Here is a 17097-nt window from a genome sequence, read left to right on the forward strand (position 1 = left end):
AAACGCACTGTCTTGGCGAAAGAAAGCGTTTTTGTACAACTTCATAGAAATAGCTGTAACTTTTGATAGAAGACTCAGACAAACATGTTTATGGCCTTATATTATAGAACTCAAGGTCTCCGTGCTGGGAAAACAGGTTTTGCAGCTGTTTGAGCTAAGATTTCCAAGTTATTCACATAATGAAAACCTATACTTTGTTTCGGTCGAGTTCCCCATTCAAATGCATGTAACAGTGAGAAACGCACTGTCTTGGCGAAAGAAAGCGTTTTTGTACAACTTCATATGAATAGCTGTAACTTTTGATAGAAGACTCGGATACACATGTTTATGGCTTTATCTTATAGAACTCAAGGTTCCCGTGCTGGGAAAACAGGTTTTGCAGCTGTTTGAGCTAAGATTTCCAAGTTATTCACATAATGAAAACCTATACTTTGTTTCAGTCGAGTTCCCCATTCAAATGCATGTAACAGTGAGAAACGCACTGTCTTGGCGAAATTAAGCGTTTTTGTACAACTTCATAGAAATAGCTGTAACTTTTGATAGAAGACTCAGACAAACATGTTTATGGCCTTATATTATAGAACTCAAGGTCCCCGTGCTGGGAAAACAGGTTTTGCAGCTGTTTGAGCTAAGATTTCCAAGTTATTCACATAATGAAAACCTATACTTTGTTTCGGTCGAGTTCCCCATTCAAATGCATGTAACAGTGAGAAACGCACTGTCTTGGCGAAAGAAAGCGTTTTTGTACAACTTCATAGAAATAGCTGTAACTTTTGATAGAAGACTCAGACAAACATGTTTATGGCCTTATATTATAGAACTCAAGGTCTCCGTGCTGGGAAAACAGGTTTTGCAGCTGTTTGAGCTAAGATTTCCAAGTTATTCACATAATGAAAACCTATACTTTGTTTCGGTCGAGTTCCCCATTCAAATGCATGTAACAGTGAGAAACGCACTGTCTTGGCGAAAGAAAGCGTTTTTGTACAACTTCATATGAATAGCTGTAACTTTTGATAGAAGACTCGGATACACATGTTTATGGCTTTATCTTATAGAACTCAAGGTTCCCGTGCTGGGAAAACAGGTTTTGCAGCTGTTTGAGCTAAGATTTCCAAGTTATTCACATAATGAAAACCTATACTTTGTTTCAGTCGAGTTCCCCATTCAAATGCATGTAACAGTGAGAAACGCACTGTCTTGGCGAAATTAAGCGTTTTTGTACAACTTCATAGAAATAGCTGTAACTTTTGATAGAAGACTCAGACAAACATGTTTTTGGCCTTATATTATAGAACTCAAGGTCCCCGTGCTGGGAAAACAGGTTTTGCAGCTGTTTGAGCTAAGATTTCCAAGTTATTCACATAATGAAAACCTATACTTTGTTTCAGTTGAGTTCCCCATTCAAATGCATGTAACAGTGAGAAACGCACTGTCTTGGCGAAAGAAAGCGTTTTTGTACAACTTCATAGAAATAGCTGTAACTTTTGATAGAAGACTCAGACAAACATGTTTATGGCCTTATATTATAGAACTCAAGGTCTCCGTGCTGGGAAAACAGGTTTTGCAGCTGTTTGAGCTAAGATTTCCAAGTTATTCACATAATGAAAACCTATACTTTGTTTCGGTCGAGTTCCCCATTCAAATGCATGTAACAGTGAGAAACGCACTGTCTTGGCGAAAGAAAGCGTTTTTGTACAACTTCATATGAATAGCTGTAACTTTTGATAGAAGACTCGGATACACATGTTTATGGCTTTATCTTATAGAACTCAAGGTTCCCGTGCTGGGAAAACAGGTTTTGCAGCTGTTTGAGCTAAGATTTCCAAGTTATTCACATAATGAAAACCTATACTTTGTTTCAGTCGAGTTCCCCATTCAAATGCATGTAACAGTGAGAAACGCACTGTCTTGGCGAAAGAAAGCGTTTTTGTACAACTTCATAGAAATAGCTGTAACTTTTGATAGAAGACTCAGACAAACATGTTTATGGCCTTATATTATAGAACTCAAGGTCCCCGTGCTGGGAAAACAGGTTTTGCAGCTGTTTGAGCTAAGATTTCCAAGTTATTCACATAATGAAAACCTATACTTTGTTTCGGTCGAGTTCCCCATTCAAATGCATGTAACAGTGAGAAACGCACTGTCTTGGCGAAAGAAAGCGTTTTTGTACAACTTCATAGAAATAGCTGTAACTTTTGATAGAAGACTCAGACAAACATGTTTATGGCCTTATATTATAGAACTCAAGGTCTCCGTGCTGGGAAAACAGGTTTTGCAGCTGTTTGAGCTAAGATTTCCAAGTTATTCACATAATGAAAACCTATACTTTGTTTCGGTCGAGTTCCCCATTCAAATGCATGTAACAGTGAGAAACGCACTGTCTTGGCGAAAGAAAGCGTTTTTGTACAACTTCATAGAAATAGCTGTAACTTTTGATAGAAGACTCAGACAAACATGTTTATGGCCTTATATTATAGAACTCAAGGTCTCCGTGCTGGGAAAACAGGTTTTGCAGCTGTTTGAGCTAAGATTTCCAAGTTATTCACATAATGAAAACCTATACTTTGTTTCGGTCGAGTTCCCCATTCAAATGCATGTAACAGTGAGAAACGCACTGTCTTGGCGAAATTAAGCGTTTTTGTACAACTTCATAGAAATAGCTGTAACTTTTGATAGAAGACTCAGACAAACATGTTTATGGCCTTATATTATAGAACTCAAGGTCCCCGTGCTGGGAAAACAGGTTTTGCAGCTGTTTGAGCTAAGATTTCCAAGTTATTCACATAATGAAAACCTATACTTTGTTTCAGTCGAGTTCCCCATTCAAATGCATGTAACAGTGAGAAACGCACTGTCTTGGCGAAAGAAAGCGTTTTTGTACAACTTCATATGAATAGCTGTAACTTTTGATAGAAGACTCGGATACACATGTTTATGGCTTTATCTTATAGAACTCAAGGTTCCCGTGCTGGGAAAACAGGTTTTGCAGCTGTTTGAGCTAAGATTTCCAAGTTATTCACATAATGAAAACCTATACTTTGTTTCAGTCGAGTTCCCCATTCAAATGCATGTAACAGTGAGAAACGCACTGTCTTGGCGAAATTAAGCGTTTTTGTACAACTTCATAGAAATAGCTGTAACTTTTGATAGAAGACTCAGACAAACATGTTTATGGCCTTATATTATAGAACTCAAGGTCCCCGTGCTGGGAAAACAGGTTTTGCAGCTGTTTGAGCTAAGATTTCCAAGTTATTCACATAATGAAAACCTATACTTTGTTTCAGTCGAGTTCCCCATTCAAATGCATGTAACAGTGAGAAACGCACTGTCTTGGCGAAAGAAAGCGTTTTTTGTACAACTTCATATGAATAGCTGTAACTTTTGATAGAAGCCTCGGATACACATGTTTATGGCTTTATCTTATAGAACTCAAGGTTCCCGTGCTGGGAAAACAGGTTTTGCAGCTGTTTGAGCTAAGATTTCCAAGTTATTCACATAATGAAAACCTATACTTTGTTTCAGTCGAGTTCCCCATTCAAATGCATGTAACAGTGAGAAACGCACTGTCTTGGCGAAAGAAAGCGTTTTTGTACAACTTCATAGAAATAGCTGTAACTTTTGATAGAAGACTCAGACAAACATGTTTATGGCCTTATATTATAGAACTCAAGGTCTCCGTGCTGGGAAAACAGGTTTTGCAGCTGTTTGAGCTAAGATTTCCAAGTTATTCACATAATGAAAACCTATACTTTGTTTCGGTCGAGTTCCCCATTCAAATGCATGTAACAGTGAGAAACGCACTGTCTTGGCGAAAGAAAGCGTTTTTGTACAACTTCATAGAAATAGCTGTAACTTTTGATAGAAGACTCAGACAAACATGTTTATGGCCTTATATTATAGAACTCAAGGTCTCCGTGCTGGGAAAACAGGTTTTGCAGCTGTTTGAGCTAAGATTTCCAAGTTATTCACATAATGAAAACCTATACTTTGTTTCGGTCGAGTTCCCCATTCAAATGCATGTAACAGTGAGAAACGCACTGTCTTGGCGAAAGAAAGCGTTTTTGTACAACTTCATAGAAATAGCTGTAACTTTTGATAGAAGACTCAGACAAACATGTTTATGGCCTTATATTATAGAACTCAAGGTCTCCGTGCTGGGAAAACAGGTTTTGCAGCTGTTTGAGCTAAGATTTCCAAGTTATTCACATAATGAAAACCTATACTTTGTTTCGGTCGAGTTCCCCATTCAAATGCATGTAACAGTGAGAAACGCACTGTCTTGGCGAAATTAAGCGTTTTTGTACAACTTCATAGAAATAGCTGTAACTTTTGATAGAAGACTCAGACAAACATGTTTATGGCCTTATATTATAGAACTCAAGGTCCCCGTGCTGGGAAAACAGGTTTTGCAGCTGTTTGAGCTAAGATTTCCAAGTTATTCACATAATGAAAACCTATACTTTGTTTCAGTCGAGTTCCCCATTCAAATGCATGTAACAGTGAGAAACGCACTGTCTTGGCGAAAGAAAGCGTTTTTGTACAACTTCATATGAATAGCTGTAACTTTTGATAGAAGACTCGGATACACATGTTTATGGCTTTATCTTATAGAACTCAAGGTTCCCGTGCTGGGAAAACAGGTTTTGCAGCTGTTTGAGCTAAGATTTCCAAGTTATTCACATAATGAAAACCTATACTTTGTTTCAGTCGAGTTCCCCATTCAAATGCATGTAACAGTGAGAAACGCATTGTCTTGGCGAAAGAAAGCGTTTTTGTACAACTTCATAGAAATAGCTGTAACTTTTGATAGAAGACTCAGACAAACATGTTTATGGCCTTATATTATAGAACTCAAGGTCCCCGTGCTGGGAAAACAGGTTTTGCAGCTGTTTGAGCTAAGATTTCCAAGTTATTCGCATAATGAAAACCTATACTTTGTTTCAGTCGAGTTCCCCATTCAAATGCATGTAACAGTGAGAAACGCACTGTCTTGGCGAAAGAAAGCGTTTTTGTACAACTTCATAGAAATAGCTGTAACTTTTGATAGAAGACTCAGACAAACATGTTTATGGCCTTATATTATAGAACTCAAGGTCTCCGTGATGGGAAAACAGGTTTTGCAGCTGTTTGAGCTAAGATTTCCAAGTTATTCACATAATGAAAACCTATACTTTGTTTCAGTCGAGTTCCCCATTCAAATGCATGTAACAGTGAGAAACGCACTGTCTTGGCGAAAGAAAGCGTTTTTGTACAACTTCATAGAAATAGCTGTAACTTTTGATAGAAGACTCAGACAAACATGTTTATGGCCTTATATTATAGAACTCAAGGTCTCCGTGCTGGGAAAACAGGTTTTGCAGCTGTTTGAGCTAAGATTTCCAAGTTATTCACATAATGAAAACCTATACTTTGTTTCGGTCGAGTTCCCCATTCAAATGCATGTAACAGTGAGAAACGCACTGTCTTGGCGAAAGAAAGCGTTTTTGTACAACTTCATAGAAATAGCTGTAACTTTTGATAGAAGACTCAGACAAACATGTTTATGGCCTTATATTATAGAACTCAAGGTCTCCGTGATGGGAAAACAGGTTTTGCAGCTGTTTGAGCTAAGATTTCCAAGTTATTCACATAATGAAAACCTATACTTTGTTTCAGTCGAGTTCCCCATTCAAATGCATGTAACAGTGAGAAACGCACTGTCTTGGCGAAAGAAAGCGTTTTTGTACAACTTCATAGAAATAGCTGTAACTTTTGATAGAAGACTCAGACAAACATGTTTATGGCCTTATATTATAGAACTCAAGGTCTCCGTGCTGGGAAAACAGGTTTTGCAGCTGTTTGAGCTAAGATTTCCAAGTTATTCACATAATGAAAACCTATACTTTGTTTCGGTCGAGTTCCCCATTCAAATGCATGTAACAGTGAGAAACGCACTGTCTTGGCGAAAGAAAGCGTTTTTGTACAACTTCATAGAAATAGCTGTAACTTTTGATAGAAGACTCAGACAAACATGTTTATGGCCTTATATTATAGAACTCAAGGTCTCCGTGCTGGGAAAACAGGTTTTGCAGCTGTTTGAGCTAAGATTTCCAAGTTATTCACATAATGAAAACCTATACTTTGTTTCGGTCGAGTTCCCCATTCAAATGCATGTAACAGTGAGAAACGCACTGTCTTGGCGAAAGAAAGCGTTTTTGTACAACTTCATATGAATAGCTGTAACTTTTGATAGAAGACTCGGATACACATGTTTATGGCTTTATCTTATAGAACTCAAGGTTCCCGTGCTGGGAAAACAGGTTTTGCAGCTGTTTGAGCTAAGATTTCCAAGTTATTCACATAATGAAAACCTATACTTTGTTTCAGTCGAGTTCCCCATTCAAATGCATGTAACAGTGAGAAACGCACTGTCTTGGCGAAATTAAGCGTTTTTGTACAACTTCATAGAAATAGCTGTAACTTTTGATAGAAGACTCAGACAAACATGTTTATGGCCTTATATTATAGAACTCAAGGTCCCCGTGCTGGGAAAACAGGTTTTGCAGCTGTTTGAGCTAAGATTTCCAAGTTATTCACATAATGAAAACCTATACTTTGTTTCAGTCGAGTTCCCCATTCAAATGCATGTAACAGTGAGAAACGCACTGTCTTGGCGAAAGAAAGCGTTTTTGTACAACTTCATAGAAATAGCTGTAACTTTTGATAGAAGACTCAGACAAACATGTTTATGGCCTTATATTATAGAACTCAAGGTCTCCGTCCTGGGAAAACAGGTTTTGCAGCTGTTTGAGCTAAGATTTCCAAGTTATTCACATAATGAAAACCTATACTTTGTTTCGGTCGAGTTCCCCATTCAAATGCATGTAACAGTGAGAAACGCACTGTCTTGGCGAAAGAAAGCGTTTTTGTACAACTTCATAGAAATAGCTGTAACTTTTGATAGAAGACTCAGACAAACATGTTTATGGCCTTATATTATAGAACTCAAGGTCTCCGTGATGGGAAAACAGGTTTTGCAGCTGTTTGAGCTAAGATTTCCAAGTTATTCACATAATGAAAACCTATACTTTGTTTCAGTCGAGTTCCCCATTCAAATGCATGTAACAGTGAGAAACGCACTGTCTTGGCGAAAGAAAGCGTTTTTGTACAACTTCATAGAAATAGCTGTAACTTTTGATAGAAGACTCAGACAAACATGTTTATGGCCTTATATTATAGAACTCAAGGTCTCCGTGCTGGGAAAACAGGTTTTGCAGCTGTTTGAGCTAAGATTTCCAAGTTATTCACATAATGAAAACCTATACTTTGTTTCAGTCGAGTTCCCCATTCAAATGCATGTAACAGTGAGAAACGCACTGTCTTGGCGAAAGAAAGCGTTTTTGTACAACTTCATAGAAATAGCTGTAACTTTTGATAGAAGACTCAGACAAACATGTTTATGGCCTTATATTATAGAACTCAAGGTCTCCGTGCTGGGAAAACAGGTTTTGCAGCTGTTTGAGCTAAGATTTCCAAGTTATTCACATAATGAAAACCTATACTTTGTTTCGGTCGAGTTCCCCATTCAAATGCATGTAACAGTGAGAAACGCACTGTCTTGGCGAAAGAAAGCGTTTTTGTACAACTTCATATGAATAGCTGTAACTTTTGATAGAAGACTCGGATACACATGTTTATGGCTTTATCTTATAGAACTCAAGGTCTCCGTGCTGGGAAAACAGGTTTTGCAGCTGTTTGAGCTAAGATTTCCAAGTTATTCACATAATGAAAACCTATACTTTGTTTCAGTCGAGTTCCCCATTCAAATGCATGTAACAGTGAGAAACGCACTGTCTTGGCGAAATTAAGCGTTTTTGTACAACTTCATAGAAATAGCTGTAACTTTTGATAGAAGACTCAGACAAACATGTTTATGCCCTTATATTATAGAACTCAAGGTCCCCGTGCTGGGAAAACAGGTTTTGCAGCTGTTTGAGCTAAGATTTCCAAGTTATTCACATAATGAAAACCTATACTTTGTTTCAGTCGAGTTCCCCATTCAAATGCATGTAACAGTGAGAAACGCACTGTCTTGGCGAAAGAAAGCGTTTTTTGTACAACTTCATATGAATAGCTGTAACTTTTGATAGAAGCCTCGGATACACATGTTTATGGCTTTATCTTATAGAACTCAAGGTTCCCGTGCTGGGAAAACAGGTTTTGCAGCTGTTTGAGCTAAGATTTCCAAGTTATTCACATAATGAAAACCTATACTTTGTTTCAGTCGAGTTCCCCATTCAAATGCATGTAACAGTGAGAAACGCACTGTCTTGGCGAAATTAAGCGTTTTTGTACAACTTCATAGAAATAGCTGTAACTTTTGATAGAAGACTCAGACAAACATGTTTATGGCCTTATATTATAGAACTCAAGGTCCCCGTGCTGGGAAAACAGGTTTTGCAGCTGTGTGAGCTAAGATTTCCAAGTTATTCACATAATGAAAACCTATACTTTGTTTCAGTCGAGTTCCCCATTCAAATGCATGTAACAGTGAGAAACGCACTGTCTTGGCGAAATTAAGCGTTTTTGTACAACTTCATAGAAATAGCTGTAACTTTTGATAGAAGACTCAGACAAACATGTTTATGGCCTTATATTATAGAACTCAAGGTCCCCGTGCTGGGAAAACAGGTTTTGCAGCTGTTTGAGCTAAGATTTCCAAGTTATTCACATAATGAAAACCTATACTTTGTTTCAGTCGAGTTCCCCATTCAAATGCATGTAACAGTGAGAAACGCACTGTCTTGGCGAAAGAAAGCGTTTTTTGTACAACTTCATATGAATAGCTGTAACTTTTGATAGAAGCCTCGGATACACATGTTTATGGCTTTATCTTATAGAACTCAAGGTTCCCGTGCTGGGAAAACAGGTTTTGCAGCTGTTTGAGCTAAGATTTCCAAGTTATTCACATAATGAAAACCTATACTTTGTTTCAGTCGAGTTCCCCATTCAAATGCATGTAACAGTGAGAAACGCACTGTCTTGGCGAAAGAAAGCGTTTTTGTACAACTTCATATGAATAGCTGTAACTTTTGATAGAAGCCTCGGATACACATGTTTATGGGTTTATCTTATAGAACTCAAGGTTCCTGTGCTGGGAAAACAGGTTTTGCAGCTGTTTGAGCTAAGATTTCCAAGTTATTCACATAATGAAAACCTATACTTTGTTTCAGTCGAGTTCCCCATTCAAATGCATGTAACAGTGAGAAACGCACTGTCTTGGCGAAAGAAAGCGTTTTTGTACAACTTCATATGAATAGCTGTAACTTTTGATAGAAGACTCGGATACACATGTTTATGGCTTTATCTTATAGAACTCAAGGTTCCCGTGCTGGGAAAACAGGTTTTGCAGCTGTTTGAGCTAAGATTTCCAAGTTATTCACATAATGAAAACCTATACTTTGTTTCAGTCGAGTTCCCCATTCAAATGCATGTAACAGTGAGAAACGCACTGTCTTGGCGAAAGAAAGCGTTTTTGTACAACTTCATAGAAATAGCTGTAACTTTTGATAGAAGACTCAGACAAACATGTTTATGGCCTTATATTATAGAACTCAAGGTCTCCGTGCTGGGAAAACAGGTTTTGCAGCTGTTTGAGCTAAGATTTCCAAGTTATTCACATAATGAAAACCTATACTTTGTTTCGGTCGAGTTCCCCATTCAAATGCATGTAACAGTGAGAAACGCACTGTCTTGGCGAAAGAAAGCGTTTTTGTACAACTTCATAGAAATAGCTGTAACTTTTGATAGAAGACTCAGACAAACATGTTTATGGCCTTATATTATAGAACTCAAGGTCTCCGTGCTGGGAAAACAGGTTTTGCAGCTGTTTGAGCTAAGATTTCCAAGTTATTCACATAATGAAAACCTATACTTTGTTTCGGTCGAGTTCCCCATTCAAATGCATGTAACAGTGAGAAACGCACTGTCTTGGCGAAAGAAAGCGTTTTTGTACAACTTCATAGAAATAGCTGTAACTTTTGATAGAAGACTCAGACAAACATGTTTATGGCCTTATATTATAGAACTCAAGGTCTCCGTGCTGGGAAAACAGGTTTTGCAGCTGTTTGAGCTAAGATTTCCAAGTTATTCACATAATGAAAACCTATACTTTGTTTCGGTCGAGTTCCCCATTCAAATGCATGTAACAGTGAGAAACGCACTGTCTTGGCGAAATTAAGCGTTTTTGTACAACTTCATAGAAATAGCTGTAACTTTTGATAGAAGACTCAGACAAACATGTTTATGGCCTTATATTATAGAACTCAAGGTCCCCGTGCTGGGAAAACAGGTTTTGCAGCTGTTTGAGCTAAGATTTCCAAGTTATTCACATAATGAAAACCTATACTTTGTTTCAGTCGAGTTCCCCATTCAAATGCATGTAACAGTGAGAAACGCACTGTCTTGGCGAAAGAAAGCGTTTTTGTACAACTTCATATGAATAGCTGTAACTTTTGATAGAAGACTCGGATACACATGTTTATGGCTTTATCTTATAGAACTCAAGGTTCCCGTGCTGGGAAAACAGGTTTTGCAGCTGTTTGAGCTAAGATTTCCAAGTTATTCACATAATGAAAACCTATACTTTGTTTCAGTCGAGTTCCCCATTCAAATGCATGTAACAGTGAGAAACGCATTGTCTTGGCGAAAGAAAGCGTTTTTGTACAACTTCATAGAAATAGCTGTAACTTTTGATAGAAGACTCAGACAAACATGTTTATGGCCTTATATTATAGAACTCAAGGTCCCCGTGCTGGGAAAACAGGTTTTGCAGCTGTTTGAGCTAAGATTTCCAAGTTATTCGCATAATGAAAACCTATACTTTGTTTCAGTCGAGTTCCCCATTCAAATGCATGTAACAGTGAGAAACGCACTGTCTTGGCGAAAGAAAGCGTTTTTGTACAACTTCATAGAAATAGCTGTAACTTTTGATAGAAGACTCAGACAAACATGTTTATGGCCTTATATTATAGAACTCAAGGTCTCCGTGATGGGAAAACAGGTTTTGCAGCTGTTTGAGCTAAGATTTCCAAGTTATTCACATAATGAAAACCTATACTTTGTTTCAGTCGAGTTCCCCATTCAAATGCATGTAACAGTGAGAAACGCACTGTCTTGGCGAAAGAAAGCGTTTTTGTACAACTTCATAGAAATAGCTGTAACTTTTGATAGAAGACTCAGACAAACATGTTTATGGCCTTATATTATAGAACTCAAGGTCTCCGTGCTGGGAAAACAGGTTTTGCAGCTGTTTGAGCTAAGATTTCCAAGTTATTCACATAATGAAAACCTATACTTTGTTTCGGTCGAGTTCCCCATTCAAATGCATGTAACAGTGAGAAACGCACTGTCTTGGCGAAAGAAAGCGTTTTTGTACAACTTCATAGAAATAGCTGTAACTTTTGATAGAAGACTCAGACAAACATGTTTATGGCCTTATATTATAGAACTCAAGGTCTCCGTGATGGGAAAACAGGTTTTGCAGCTGTTTGAGCTAAGATTTCCAAGTTATTCACATAATGAAAACCTATACTTTGTTTCAGTCGAGTTCCCCATTCAAATGCATGTAACAGTGAGAAACGCACTGTCTTGGCGAAAGAAAGCGTTTTTGTACAACTTCATAGAAATAGCTGTAACTTTTGATAGAAGACTCAGACAAACATGTTTATGGCCTTATATTATAGAACTCAAGGTCTCCGTGCTGGGAAAACAGGTTTTGCAGCTGATTGAGCTAAGATTTCCAAGTTATTCACATAATGAAAACCTATACTTTGTTTCGGTCGAGTTCCCCATTCAAATGCATGTAACAGTGAGAAACGCACTGTCTTGGCGAAAGAAAGCGTTTTTGTACAACTTCATAGAAATAGCTGTAACTTTTGATAGAAGACTCAGACAAACATGTTTATGGCCTTATATTATAGAACTCAAGGTCTCCGTGCTGGGAAAACAGGTTTTGCAGCTGTTTGAGCTAAGATTTCCAAGTTATTCACATAATGAAAACCTATACTTTGTTTCGGTCGAGTTCCCCATTCAAATGCATGTAACAGTGAGAAACGCACTGTCTTGGCGAAAGAAAGCGTTTTTGTACAACTTCATATGAATAGCTGTAACTTTTGATAGAAGACTCGGATACACATGTTTATGGCTTTATCTTATAGAACTCAAGGTTCCCGTGCTGGGAAAACAGGTTTTGCAGCTGTTTGAGCTAAGATTTCCAAGTTATTCACATAATGAAAACCTATACTTTGTTTCAGTCGAGTTCCCCATTCAAATGCATGTAACAGTGAGAAACGCACTGTCTTGGCGAAATTAAGCGTTTTTGTACAACTTCATAGAAATAGCTGTAACTTTTGATAGAAGACTCAGACAAACATGTTTATGGCCTTATATTATAGAACTCAAGGTCCCCGTGCTGGGAAAACAGGTTTTGCAGCTGTTTGAGCTAAGATTTCCAAGTTATTCACATAATGAAAACCTATACTTTGTTTCAGTCGAGTTCCCCATTCAAATGCATGTAACAGTGAGAAACGCACTGTCTTGGCGAAAGAAAGCGTTTTTGTACAACTTCATAGAAATAGCTGTAACTTTTGATAGAAGACTCAGACAAACATGTTTATGGCCTTATATTATAGAACTCAAGGTCTCCGTCCTGGGAAAACAGGTTTTGCAGCTGTTTGAGCTAAGATTTCCAAGTTATTCACATAATGAAAACCTATACTTTGTTTCGGTCGAGTTCCCCATTCAAATGCATGTAACAGTGAGAAACGCACTGTCTTGGCGAAAGAAAGCGTTTTTGTACAACTTCATAGAAATAGCTGTAACTTTTGATAGAAGACTCAGACAAACATGTTTATGGCCTTATATTATAGAACTCAAGGTCTCCGTGATGGGAAAACAGGTTTTGCAGCTGTTTGAGCTAAGATTTCCAAGTTATTCACATAATGAAAACCTATACTTTGTTTCAGTCGAGTTCCCCATTCAAATGCATGTAACAGTGAGAAACGCACTGTCTTGGCGAAAGAAAGCGTTTTTGTACAACTTCATAGAAATAGCTGTAACTTTTGATAGAAGACTCAGACAAACATGTTTATGGCCTTATATTATAGAACTCAAGGTCTCCGTGCTGGGAAAACAGGTTTTGCAGCTGTTTGAGCTAAGATTTCCAAGTTATTCACATAATGAAAACCTATACTTTGTTTCAGTCGAGTTCCCCATTCAAATGCATGTAACAGTGAGAAACGCACTGTCTTGGCGAAAGAAAGCGTTTTTGTACAACTTCATAGAAATAGCTGTAACTTTTGATAGAAGACTCAGACAAACATGTTTATGGCCTTATATTATAGAACTCAAGGTCTCCGTGCTGGGAAAACAGGTTTTGCAGCTGTTTGAGCTAAGATTTCCAAGTTATTCACATAATGAAAACCTATACTTTGTTTCGGTCGAGTTCCCCATTCAAATGCATGTAACAGTGAGAAACGCACTGTCTTGGCGAAAGAAAGCGTTTTTGTACAACTTCATATGAATAGCTGTAACTTTTGATAGAAGACTCGGATACACATGTTTATGGCTTTATCTTATAGAACTCAAGGTCTCCGTGCTGGGAAAACAGGTTTTGCAGCTGTTTGAGCTAAGATTTCCAAGTTATTCACATAATGAAAACCTATACTTTGTTTCAGTCGAGTTCCCCATTCAAATGCATGTAACAGTGAGAAACGCACTGTCTTGGCGAAATTAAGCGTTTTTGTACAACTTCATAGAAATAGCTGTAACTTTTGATAGAAGACTCAGACAAACATGTTTATGCCCTTATATTATAGAACTCAAGGTCCCCGTGCTGGGAAAACAGGTTTTGCAGCTGTTTGAGCTAAGATTTCCAAGTTATTCACATAATGAAAACCTATACTTTGTTTCAGTCGAGTTCCCCATTCAAATGCATGTAACAGTGAGAAACGCACTGTCTTGGCGAAAGAAAGCGTTTTTTGTACAACTTCATATGAATAGCTGTAACTTTTGATAGAAGCCTCGGATACACATGTTTATGGCTTTATCTTATAGAACTCAAGGTTCCCGTGCTGGGAAAACAGGTTTTGCAGCTGTTTGAGCTAAGATTTCCAAGTTATTCACATAATGAAAACCTATACTTTGTTTCAGTCGAGTTCCCCATTCAAATGCATGTAACAGTGAGAAACGCACTGTCTTGGCGAAATTAAGCGTTTTTGTACAACTTCATAGAAATAGCTGTAACTTTTGATAGAAGACTCAGACAAACATGTTTATGGCCTTATATTATAGAACTCAAGGTCCCCGTGCTGGGAAAACAGGTTTTGCAGCTGTGTGAGCTAAGATTTCCAAGTTATTCACATAATGAAAACCTATACTTTGTTTCAGTCGAGTTCCCCATTCAAATGCATGTAACAGTGAGAAACGCACTGTCTTGGCGAAATTAAGCGTTTTTGTACAACTTCATAGAAATAGCTGTAACTTTTGATAGAAGACTCAGACAAACATGTTTATGGCCTTATATTATAGAACTCAAGGTCCCCGTGCTGGGAAAACAGGTTTTGCAGCTGTTTGAGCTAAGATTTCCAAGTTATTCACATAATGAAAACCTATACTTTGTTTCAGTCGAGTTCCCCATTCAAATGCATGTAACAGTGAGAAACGCACTGTCTTGGCGAAAGAAAGCGTTTTTTGTACAACTTCATATGAATAGCTGTAACTTTTGATAGAAGCCTCGGATACACATGTTTATGGCTTTATCTTATAGAACTCAAGGTTCCCGTGCTGGGAAAACAGGTTTTGCAGCTGTTTGAGCTAAGATTTCCAAGTTATTCACATAATGAAAACCTATACTTTGTTTCAGTCGAGTTCCCCATTCAAATGCATGTAACAGTGAGAAACGCACTGTCTTGGCGAAAGAAAGCGTTTTTGTACAACTTCATATGAATAGCTGTAACTTTTGATAGAAGCCTCGGATACACATGTTTATGGGTTTATCTTATAGAACTCAAGGTTCCTGTGCTGGGAAAACAGGTTTTGCAGCTGTTTGAGCTAAGATTTCCAAGTTATTCACATAATGAAAACCTATACTTTGTTTCAGTCGAGTTCCCCATTCAAATGCATGTAACAGTGAGAAACGCACTGTCTTGGCGAAAGAAAGCGTTTTTGTACAACTTCATAGAAATAGCTGTAACTTTTGATAGAAGACTCAGACAAACATGTTTATGGCCTTATATTATAGAACTCAAGGTCTCCGTGCTGGGAAAACAGGTTTTGCAGCTGTTTGAGCTAAGATTTCCAAGTTATTCACATAATGAAAACCTATACTTTGTTTCGGTCGAGTTCCCCATTCAAATGCATGTAACAGTGAGAAACCCACTGTCTTGGCGAAAGAAAGCGTTTTTGTACAACTTCATAGAAATAGCTGTAACTTTTGATAGAAGACTCAGACAAACATGTTTATGGCCTTATATTATAGAACTCAAGGTCTCCGTGATGGGAAAACAGGTTTTGCAGCTGTTTGAGCTAAGATTTCCAAGTTATTCACATAATGAAAACCTATACTTTGTTTCAGTCGAGTTCCCCATTCAAATGCATGTAACAGTGAGAAACGCACTGTCTTGGCGAAAGAAAGCGTTTTTGTACAACTTCATAGAAATAGCTGTAACTTTTGATAGAAGACTCAGACAAACATGTTTATGGCCTTATATTATAGAACTCAAGGTCTCCGTGCTGGGAAAACAGGTTTTGCAGCTGTTTGAGCTAAGATTTCCAAGTTATTCACATAATGAAAACCTATACTTTGTTTCGGTCGAGTTCCCCATTCAAATGCATGTAACAGTGAGAAACGCACTGTCTTGGCGAAAGAAAGCGTTTTTGTACAACTTCATAGAAATAGCTGTAACTTTTGATAGAAGACTCAGACAAACATGTTTATGGCCTTATATTATAGAACTCAAGGTCTCCGTGCTGGGAAAACAGGTTTTGCAGCTGTTTGAGCTAAGATTTCCAAGTTATTCACATAATGAAAACCTATACTTTGTTTCGGTCGAGTTCCCCATTCAAATGCATGTAACAGTGAGAAACGCACTGTCTTGGCGAAAGAAAGCGTTTTTGTACAACTTCATATGAATAGCTGTAACTTTTGATAGAAGACTCGGATACACATGTTTATGGCTTTATCTTATAGAACTCAAGGTTCCCGTGCTGGGAAAACAGGTTTTGCAGCTGTTTGAGCTAAGATTTCCAAGTTATTCACATAATGAAAACCTATACTTTGTTTCAGTCGAGTTCCCCATTCAAATGCATGTAACAGTGAGAAACGCACTGTCTTGGCGAAAGAAAGCGTTTTTGTACAACTTCATAGAAATAGCTGTAACTTTTGATAGAAGACTCAGACAAACATGTTTATGGCCTTATATTATAGAACTCAAGGTCTCCGTGCTGGGAAAACAGGTTTTGCAGCTGTTTGAGCTAAGATTTCCAAGTTATTCACATAATGAAAACCTATACTTTGTTTCGGTCGAGTTCCCCATTCAAATGCATGTAACAGTGAGAAACGCACTGTCTTGGCGAAAGAAAGCGTTTTTGTACAACTTCATATGAATAGCTGTAACTTTTGATAGAAGACTCGGATACACATGTTTATGGCTTTATCTTATAGAACTCAAGGTTCCCGTGCTGGGAAAACAGGTTTTGCAGCTGTTTGAGCTAAGATTTCCAAGTTATTCACATAATGAAAACCTATACTTTGTTTCAGTCGAGTTCCCCATTCAAATGCATGTAACAGTGAGAAACGCACTGTCTTGGCGAAAGAAAGCGTTTTTGTACAACTTCATAGAAATAGCTGTAACTTTTGATAGAAGACTCAGACAAACATGTTTATGGCCTTATATTATAGAACTCAAGGTCTCCGTGCTGGGAAAACAGGTTTTGCAGCTGTTTGAGCTAAGATTTCCAAGTTATTCACATAATGAAAACCTATACTTTGTTTCGGTCGAGTTCCCCATTCAAATGCATGTAACAGTGAGAAACGCACTGTCTTGGCGAAAGAAAGCG

Source organism: Mchenga conophoros, linkage group LG20 (assembly GCF_057382185.1).
Source record: "Mchenga conophoros isolate Kocher_MC1m ecotype Shallow Benthic linkage group LG20, M_conophoros_male_GT1.1, whole genome shotgun sequence".
NCBI classification, from domain to species: Eukaryota; Metazoa; Chordata; class Actinopteri; order Cichliformes; family Cichlidae; genus Mchenga; species Mchenga conophoros.